The sequence below is a fragment of the Camponotus floridanus genome, unplaced genomic scaffold, assembly GCF_003227725.1.
Source record: "Camponotus floridanus strain SB8 unplaced genomic scaffold, Cflo_v7.5 scaffold88, whole genome shotgun sequence".
Classification (NCBI taxonomy): domain Eukaryota; kingdom Metazoa; phylum Arthropoda; class Insecta; order Hymenoptera; family Formicidae; genus Camponotus; species Camponotus floridanus.
In genome coordinates this window covers 296,116-307,550 of record NW_020229858.1, presented here as the reverse complement: position 1 = coordinate 307,550, position 11,435 = coordinate 296,116, and positions in this window count along the sequence as shown.

Below are 11,435 nucleotides of genomic sequence, written 5' to 3'. Positions count from 1 at the left end.
AATTTCTAATCGTATTCTTATTTACTGATCCAGATCAATAATTTCTAATCTTCTTAATAATTTCTATTCTTATTTACTGAATTTCTAATCGTATTCTTATTTACTGATACAATTTTACGTTAAAAATTAGTGTTCGTCCGATATGAAATATTAATCGTCCGATATGAAATATTAATCGTCAATAAATATGATAATCATACGCGACGGTTATATTTAGCGCAAGAAATACGCAGTGGGAGAATCTTCCTCGCGTTTCTGCGTCACTGCATTTTTATCTACACGCTCAATACTACCATAGTCATTTTGTGATTTTCAAAAAGGCAGAAAACGGGGAGTCACTTCATCGAGATTGAATGGTCGACTGTAATAAAACGTTCCCGCTTGAAAAGAGATTGCGACTTTATCCAGCATTGTAAGGTCGGAACTTCTTTCGAAAAACATCCTACACTTGACGGTGATTTCTCTCGTACACCAAAAATAGAACGATCGTACACTATGAAGATATTAACACCGCGCTTCTCAATGATATTGTTAGAGAGGAAGAAAGAGATGCGCGCGGGAAAAAAATCTGCTATAGTAGAGCAGTCGACCGAAATGACTTTATATCTTCATGACATATCTCCAAGTTAATCTCGAGGGAAAATAGATCGACTGTCCCTTCAAGAATATACCTCGATATTTTGATATATCTTGTACGTTATAGTGCTATTAAAAATCATTTCTTGCATTAAGACACGCTCCATGTATTCTATATCGTATTATATTTTTATTAATATAAATAAAAATGAGAATTTGTCTAGCTACTTGTTTATATTTTATTATCATGTAATGAGAAAATAGACTAATTTTCATCAAACTTGAAAGATTATTTTAAAACAATAAAAATATTTTCCATCACACATTTTTAATAAGAGATATCTACAGTAAAAATGAACGACTATTGTCTAACATTGCTAGTAATTACGTGGCAAAAATGTTGGAGAGATGATTCGGTTTGTGATTTCACGGGGGCACACGCACCACTGAACAAAAGAACGATGAAATTAAAAGTTTTTTTAAGAAAAATTTGTAATTACCCAGGCCGCTGGCCTCGCGCTAGGTTTACTCGTTTCCTCGTTTTTCGCAGATAACGTCGGCCCGGCCACCGCCGAGCCATTTTCCCTGTGCGCTTTGCCAGCCCTTACCGGAGATGGTTGAAGGCGGTCGCTCGTGCAGGACGCCTATATCTGATTGTCCCCCGGGGCTGCTGTAATTAAACTCAAACCAAAATTGCCGGACCAGCCCAGCAAAAGTTCTGTCCGCCAGCCCTCCCCGGACGCAACCGGTTCTAATGACTACACGTAACGGTTATATGTACTTTCGCGTAATACAACCCGAGAAACAACAAACCGCTACTCTTAGTATATTATATATTAATTTCCTCTTATTCTCAAATTATTTTCAATTTTATTTTCTAAATCAATCATTGGAATTACATTTGACGTTAAAAGATCCAATAATAGTCCGAATAAATTCACCTTATTCTTGAATATTAATTTTATTCTATTATCGAAATTAAATTTCTGTTGAGTTAAAGATAGTTTAAAATTAATTATTCTCTCTTATCAAAATATTATTTTGAATATTAAACAAAATCGATCTTGAAATCGTTAGAAAATATGCTGAGAAGTACGATTGAACTACGTAAATAAAATGGAGCAAAAATCTCGTTTTCCTTTGTTTAAGGTCAAATGTACTTGTGGTGAAATTTAAGTAGTCAAAAGTAAAGAAATCAGACAAGTACAAGTGCAACGCGTGTCTACTCTTAAGAAAAACTTCATCAAAACTTTGCGCGCCATTTCTGCCGTTTAAGTGCCTTTTGTTCTCGCGACCATGATGCGCGGAAAGTTATAAAGAGGGAAACCGAGGGTAATATAGAGGTGAATTCAGCATGGCCATCGTAGGGCAAACGCGGACAAAACTATCCCTGCACATCGTTCTACAATAATTAACGCCATTATAGCATTTAATTGTCGCAAGTGCCAAGACCACCCTTCGCTTCTACCGCCATCTTGTTTTTCATTTTCCCTGCTTTTCCTCCGTTTCATGTCCCATGCGACTTGATGCTGCAAGCGCAAAATGGTGGTTAATCCCGTCGTGGGCGTGAGCTTAAATTCTATTTAACCCAACTCTAGTTAAGTCGTAGTAAATTTGATTTGCCTGATCGACTTGTTCGAGAAAGTAGAAGTATCTCATCTCATAAAGATATAGTTAATTATTATTTTTAATATAAATGTTACTCACGAAAAAGAGAACTAACTAACAAGTTTGTAATTTTATTTTAAATTATAGTGACCAAGATTTAAATCGGAAAAATTAAGACTCATATCAATAAAAATTTTATACGAAAGTTGAGAGAAAGAGAAAGAAATAGAAACATCAATATTATCAATATTTATATGTATTACATGCATATCACCATCTAATAAGCAAATTATGAGATTAGAAGTTACTTTAATATCCAATTATTTTTTTTATCTTCATGAGACTTTTTTTATATAATTTTACACTTTAAAAAAAAGATAGGTAACTTCTCTATTACAATCAGAGATTGCGTGGACGTTATAATTCAAATAGATAACGCAGAATAAGTGAGCTTCGGAAGCAGATCATTAGTGGCATAATGGTGCAGTAAAGATAAAATCCACAATTCTCGGTATACTTTCGTATCATTCATATTGTGTTATCATTCGATTATTTTATCGCATTAAAATGTCTTACTAATAAATTAATTTTTTTTATACATGGCACCTTTTTATCCTCAAGACAATTTTTCTAAAACAAAATTTAAATTATTTATATTAAAAATAAAATAAATCTATGATAAACAACGAATTTTACACATAACTATTTATATTCATGTTTTAAGTTTAACGCATTAAATATTGAGTCAGATTGATTATGAAGTTTGTAGTAATACATGTTTATATCGCATATCGCATGTAATTTCGTCGAGCAATTCATAACTCGTAAGCACGAATGAAATTTTCTTTGTCGTGATCGTTTTCTGCAGCATACTTATGCAGTGAGAGACAATGCAACACATAAATATTTCACTGTTTCTCATATGTTAGGCAGTATCATGCAGGAGAGCACACATAAAGCAAAGTTAATGACGGATAAAGAAGAACAGAACTGAACGGAAATGGATATTGTTTTACGATTGTACGAACAAAGTTCAATTCGTGAGTAAGCTTCATTAAATTTGCATCTTCACATCTGTGCGCGTTTTGACATTTTATTACACAATGATATAAAATTAAAATTAAAAATCAAAAATTTTGGAAGAACTAAATTGTTAATATCAGTCCTACGCATGACAAATTAAAAAGAAACTAATAGATCTTCTCTCTCTTTCTCTCGCTATCAAGAACTTTAGGGTGCAAAAGATTTTACTTTCCGCAAGCATAATCTCATATCGACTTCTTCTGGATCAATGACATTTCCCGCTGTGGAATCGAATCTGTTAGGCTGGAAGAGACCGATCGTTCCTCGCATCATTTGTCATCGTATCCCGTCGTAGTCTCCATCGGTGAGCAGGGGAGGAAGGAGAAGAGAACCGCGAGCGCGGGGTGGGAGGGGAAAGGGAGGAAGAGGGATACGACCCGAGGCACGTGCTCGACGGCGTTAAAACGATGTATCGGTGGGTGATCTAAAATCATTGGACAATAACGAGCTAACTGGATAACTAGCGGGGCTCTCTTATCTGCGCGCGCGATAAGCGCCGCGCGCGGGAGACTCTCCCCGACCTTCGTCATATTACATTAGCGCCCATAGAATAATATATCCCGGGGGCCGTACCCTCGTAAACGGGCTCGCTTACCCCTCGAGCTATACGACTATATTCACATGGTAATGCGAGACCCAGGCGCGATATCTCGCGCAACGAGGGTGAAGTGTTATTAACAATTTGGGGTATCGAGAATCGCCCGGCGAAGCGGAGCGTCGGCCCGACGTAGGTGAGACGCTGATTTCGTTCGGGAAAACGACCGCTTCCATCTCACCCTTAACGTAAACGGCTGTCGAGATCTCGACGAACGATACGGTCAAGCGGCCCGATTTTTTTCGCTGCGAGATGTAACGTAACGACGCGAGGAATTACACGCGATATGTTTACTACAACCGCGGATTTGTAGATTTTATAAATATTGCTGAACGAATAATATCAAATTTTCACAATAAAATTTTCGAAAACTGCCAAATAAAATATTACTGAGCTATCAATAAGATTCGAAACTTCTTGAAATAAACAACGTTACAATTTTCATATTATTATAGTATATGAGGAAAAAAAAGAGAGATACAAATTATAAATATACAATTACAATAAAAATCATGGCGAAAAATAATGGGAATAAATAAAACACAATTTCAAAGTGGGCCAATATAGCTCCATCACTTGGGCCCTAAGGCCGATGGGAGACGTCGAGTTAAGGAGCGTATAAACCGACCATTAGTATGGCTCGGCTACTGTCCATTGTTTCGTTGTTTGCTGAAACAATTGGCAGGCACCAGCCGGTGTTCGGTCGTCTCGTTAGCGCTGCGCCTCCAAGGAGCACAGAGGACAGCATTGTCCGTCGCTCTCTACTCGCCAGGATGGTTAACATCCGCGGAAAAATTCTAACGAGCTCTCTCGCTCTCTCCCTCTTTCATTTCTCCCTTTCATCTTTTCTCCACGACCATCATACGTTCAGCAAATTCCTTTTCTCTTCTCTATTTTTTGGTATCTTTGAACCGCGTATTTAACATAGTTTTTCAATTCGCACGATCACGCAATTATAGCGAGAATTGCAGATTAATTCGTTTCATTAAACTTTAACATACCAATTTGCATGCAATAGGATTTGCGCCTATATACGTAACCATATTCTTGTGTTATATATACTATTGTTTTAACTTTCTCAGAGTTCGACTTTTGATTGCAAATTCCGTTTCAATCGTATGGATGTTTAATATTTTGGCATTCAATTTTTATATTAATTTATAGTGATTTAATAGAATTTATATATTTATTAAAAATCATTTTAATTATATGCAACAATTTTCAACAATGACGCTTTCTTGCATATTATTTGCGCTTCATGCAACGCGTTTTTGTCATCTCACTAATAGCACCCGCACATTTAACACCTTCGCGATGAATCTCGTGAGGACGTAACGTAGCCGCAGCGGCAATTACATCGGTTCTCGAGTTTCGTCTTTTGAAAAGCTCGACGCCGCGCCGCCTTTGGTGGCCGCTGCTGACTCCGGTCAGCGGAAGGTGAGAATTAACGACGACCGCTAAAGGCGATACCGTTTCCGTCGCGCCTCGCTGCGGAGGAACAGCGAGCGCGATTCATCGACCGACGAGTTTTGTGAGAACGAACCAAACATTTGCCGGATTCTTGGGAATCAAACCGAAGTTTCACTTAAGAAAGATCGCACCGTATATATGATATCATATACATAAATTTATTTATGTAAATATTTATAAAATTTTAGAAATTCTATCTCGAAATCTGTTTGTTCATTCGCCAAAGTATCGAGTGGAAAAACGACGATTATTTCTTTTTTATATCAAGTAAATGTAATTTATAAATATAATTAAAAAGATTCTGCTTAACCAGTTAAATAAAAAATTTGACATGTACAAATTTATGTTTATATAGACAAGAAAATTCTACTAATTGAATTTATTTTCATTTACATGTCACAGTATGGATAAATTGCATTCCCTCTCTTCTTTCCTTCTCTCACTAAATCACAAGCCGCTATAAATACTCGATTAATATTCCGCATCGTCGATCTCGTTATATTTCTCTCAATGCTGGCAATCACGCATTTAGTATTCTATTTGGTTATCTCGTCATTGCGACTTCAATTATTGAAGAAAATTATGATATTTATTCATTCTCGCTACTCATTCCATATAAATTTTAGGCAAGATTACCACAACATTTACACAGCTTTTGAAAAATGAAAATTAAAGATTATTGTTCCTTCAACACACATTTGATAATTTAAATTTAAATTTTCTAATAAAAATATTATATATGTATACAATATTTTCTCTGCTTAATATATCATTTTCTGTTCTATTATATTCTAATATTTGATATGGCTACTTTACTTTTCTTGTCGCTTCCTTTCCATTTTTTTTATTCCAAATTGGCCTTTACCGCCAAACATTCCCCAACCAAGTATCGGAAAACGTCGCTGTTAACCAATGGCCGAAGAGAGAAGGAGAGAGCAACGGGAACGCGAACGTCCGGAGAAGCATACAGGGGTTAGCGAGGGATCGAAAAGCAGAGAAAGGGCGAGGTTAGAAATAGGAGCTAACCGAGCGTGAGAGATTAACCCCTCTAACAGCGGCCGCCCAGTATATCAAGGTCCCGTGATAAAACGCCGCCGGCCTCTGGCTGCGTGTTGCCACCCCTAACAGTCTCTATTGACTACCAGAATCCAATATATTCTACTCCAACGGCGGAGAAAACCGACTAGGAGGCGCCGGAATTTCATACATCTTCTTTTGGCGATCCATCGCTTTGGGGTGAGACCAACCCCCGGCCAAACCCTCATCTCCCCTCGCACCGCATCTATCTACCGATACACGTCCCTTTTCCCCTCTTCGCAGTAACTATCGAGGTTCTCACGGATACTACGATAATCGCGATCGCTCGGAATTGAACTCGTTCACCCTCGAATCGAAAACCCAGCACACGATCGCCGCTGTATCGGCACTTGCATTTATTTCGCTGCTTGCGGGTGGTGAAGTCGACAAGGGTGAGGAACAGTGGTGGTGGCGAGAAAAGTGGCTCGTAAACGGGCGCGCATGCGAGGCTATCGAAGGAACGATTTTATTAATTGAGGTCGTACATAGCGAAGTAATCGAACGGAGCGCACCGACTGCATAATTGAAAATATCAACGAAGGTTAAAAGAAATGCAAGAAACTTGCTCGAGCGGAATATTATTCGAATATTTATCGCGGCTTGAAAATAATTCAATGTAAAAGAAAGATAATTTATTTTTATATTTTCTTAAAACACTTTTCAGTTTGCACGCAAAAAAATTTAATCATGAAATTATTCGACATGTATTAAATTGCGAAGAAATGAATTTTCCAATTTTAGAATAAATTATCCGTTTTATCAAGTAAATATATGAAATTATAAATATTGTAAATTATTATATTGCATATTCGCCGATACTTGCATTATAGCGTAATTGAATAAAAATACGTCGCTAAACATTAGTAATTGCGCATGTCACAGATATCGAATAGCGATGAACGAGCAGAAGTGTCAAATGACTAATACAGCTTCAGAAATCAGTGGATGACAGAGAGTGTAAACGTAGCGACCGAAAGAGGAGCAACGAGGGATGATCCACTCCGCTCCCTAATGCCTAAACACCCTAATAGCTCAGTAAACAGCGGAACCGGCCTCGCATGCTTTGAAGTCGACGCGATTTCGAATTTACGAAAAGATCCGAAAGGCGGAAACGTTGGGCCGCGTTTGACTTGTAAGCGGATAACGTTGAGTCAATGGCTTATTGTTTCGGAGGGATCGTGGATCGGAACAGTTCGAGGGTTATCGATGGGATTGTGTTTGCCCAGTTGGGCCAATAAACGACCTTCCTTCCCGACACCGAAAGCGTAGCTCCGTTTTCGGATTTCCGTAGCGGTATGTCACGATAAAAACGCTTCGAATCTATTAAATTATCGAATTAATGCTAAATTAATTATTAATGACTGCTCAATAATTCCGAATAAAATTAAATTTAAAAAAATGTAATTATATGATACAGTATGCAAGCAAGTAAAAATTTAATAGCGATATAAAAATTTGGAACCAATGTAATTATAGAATGATAAAAAAAAAAATGTGAAGAGAAAGAAGAATCGCTTGTAATGGATGCCAAACGAGATTCGGAAGACATTTCATTCTATTCCAAGACTCAGATTCGATTATCTCGAATTCGCTATTATCCTTCTTTCGTGCTTGCGATTTGTAGCTGTTCCATCGTCAATTTTATTTCTTTGTAATAATAATGAAATTTTTGACAAATTTAGACTTAAATATTTAATTTTCTATGCATAATATCAAAGAAAAAGTTACTATTTATTTAAATTTTGGTACGGTTATCGATAGATTATTTATTAATACGTAAAAAATTTTTATAAAGTATTTTTCAGCCATAAAAATTATGGAAAACTGGCATCATAAAAATGGCAAAAGCGAGCTTTTGATAAGATTCTATTGCAAAACTTTGTACAGCAAGAGGAAGACAAGCGAATTAGCTGGCGATTCGCGATGTAATACCGGCACTCGAAATGCGCTTTGCTCGAGAAAGGTGATCGGAGAGCGAAATAAAGGCGGTTATATCCCAGGGGCCAGCAGGTGACGCAGAAGCATAGAACAGATAAAGGACATTTTATCTCGGAGAATAACGCCCCGTAGAGCGTGAGTTCGCTCCTCCCAACCCTCTTTCGCCACCCCTTCTCACCCTCCTGTGCTTTTTCTCTTTCTCCCTCTCTTGTTTCTCTCTTTCTCTTTCTCTCTCGCTCTCTCTCGCCCCCTTTGCTTTCCTCGCTCGTTTTTTTTATCCCGAGCATTCGCGTTATCCGCATCGAATCTTTCAATAAAAAATTTTGTAGCCCCGCGGAGTCAGCGCCATTTTGTGAGTTTAAATGGAAATCCGGCCGGGAGAGTGGCAGGGGGTGGTGACCGGGAGGACGGCGAGCACTCTTAGCATGCAAATTAAAGTGCTGCCATTTGAATGCGAATAAAACGTCCCCGAGAACGGAGAGCAATGTAGAAAAAGAGGGCGGAGAGCAGAGGACGGGAAAGAGAGAGAGAGAGAAAGATAAAGAGAGAGAGAGAGAGGGTGACAGGAAAGTTCGGAGGGAGAATGAACGGAAAGCCGGGCTTGACAGATCGCGCGACAGAGGTGCTTACGCGGTCGAAGAGGAAATTTCGAAAAGAATTTCTCTTTCGCCCCCCTCGCGCGTCGAACTACGCCCCGTAACGAATACTAGATTTGAGACCATTTGCGAACTATCCTCACCACAAAATTTCTCTTAGCTTATCCCGAAAAATCTTCATTTCACTCGGATCTTTACGCAGCAATTTATGCAAGAATTTTACATATGATTTACTCACAACTTGTTATCACTGTGATTTATGATCTTTCACTCAGTCGAAAAAAATTTTTTACCATAAGAAACAAGCATACAATCAAAAATTGTACGCTTGTTTAAAAACAGAAACTGTGTGATAAAATGCAACATTCATAATCAAGTATATTGAAAGTGAAAGGAGATGATGTAGGCAGAGCAGTGAAAATGAGGCGTATAATCTGTTTCGTCACAAATCACGGCTACATCTCCGTGTCGTCTTATTCGAACCTTTCTTCATTCTAAGGGCATAAGGAAAGCCGCCTTTCTCGCTTTGGTTATTACTTGAAGGAGCTCTTTTAACAACGCGGTCCGTCGACGCGACAGTTATGAAATTTCTTTAGAATTATTTCGCTCGCCTAATGCCGCCCCATGGAAGTCGCGGTGGAATAAGAAATAATATTTTCTCGGGGAAAGGGAATGGTATCTTTACCAACCTGGCCGCTGCAGTATAGTATAACTAGACAGTCTTCCCGGGATTTACTACGGCTTTATGAAAACCATCGTGAAAACTCTTAATTGCCGAAGAAGAGCCCGAAGAAAAGCTCGGAGAAATTATACGTATTAAAAAAGCTTGACTTCTACGAAATACTTGCAAATATATAAGATATATCGTGTTCAACAAAATACAAATATTTAAAATTATGTTAAATACATTAATTTAATTTCTTCGCATTTATGCGTCAAAGTTTATATTTTACTTAAAAACGCAGAAGCATAAATCTGTCTCAAAAATATTTATATATTCTATTAAGACAGTTTATGCAAAAAGATTCAAGTTTAATAATTTAATATTAATTAAAATTTAAATGATGAAATTATGAATGTTGTCATTTTACAATTATTCTTGAAATAATTTAAAATTTAATAAGTGCTCGTGTAAAATATGATCACAAGCACCCTATATAAATGTAAATATATATGTTCACTGAGAATTTAATAGCTGAAAGATGTAGAGATAGGCTGAATGGTGAGAAATAAATCTTAAAGCTCATCCAAAATTTTAGCAAGAATTATATAATATCTCTTTGTCGAATTCTTATTTGAATATTTTCGAGAATATTTTCTCCGCACTTTATAAAAACTAGAAAGATTTAAACTTTCGCAACTCTTATAGATATAGAGAATATGATGCTAAAATTTATACTTGATGTTATAGAAACTTATTGACCGTGTAATTCTAATAAAAGATTCTCTCTTGGCAACAATTTCGAAATTATTCGTTTATTTAAAACATTTTTATTCTCTTTTCATATTAAACTCCAATAAGTAAAATAAGGAGTATTCACATTTCCATAAATTCACACACAATTTCAGCTTTTATAATTCTCAATTTATAATTTATATTATTTATATAATAATTTTTTACAAAACTAAATATTTCAATGATGAAACAGAAACAAATATTAGATTTCTTTTAAATTGATTCCCATAAAAATTCAGTTTTCGCAAACGTAAAAAAATCTAAATCAACGATAATTTCAACAATGTTTTATCAATGGTAATAATTATCAACGATAATTGCGATGAAATTATCAACGATAATTTTATCTAAATACTTGATTCTTTCCATTATTTTTAAAAGAGACTATCTGATATTTTTTTCTGACTTTAGCGAAACGAATACAGTTCACCGAGTATAAAACCAATCATTCGGGCTGTTTGAACCCAATCAGTACAGAGGTTGAAAAGGTTTGGAAAGGAGATCGCCCGATTCGACAAAGAGACGCGAATAAATGAGACGCTTCGATATTGTACCAATGAATAAGGAATCAGAGCAAACGAGAAAGAGACCGAGCAGACGAAGGTGGCCGACGAAGTCGGAGAAGTGCGGCAGGAAATAGAGATGAACAAAATAAATAAGGAAGAAAAAAGGCGAGGGAGAAGGGGTACCGCTTAGGGAACCAGCTAGCGAGAAAGAGAACAGCGGATTTGAATATTGATTCGTTTTATTTAAATTCCGTGCTCTCTTATCGCCGGTCGGATATCTTCCGCTGGAATTGGACGCGATAACGAAAAGCGAAATGTGGCGTCGGATCGAGCGAATAGGCTGGATTGGCGCGAGTCCTCGCGCTCGTCGAGAAAAAGGCCATTTCGGACGAAGATGTTGAGGGGAAAGGGGAAGCGTAGGACAGAAGGGAAATGCAAAGGTAAACGAATGGAATTTATAAAACGATTTTTCTTCCTTCTTAAGCGTTCGCGCGCGCTCGATCACGTTCCGTCTTTCGCAGCAATACTCG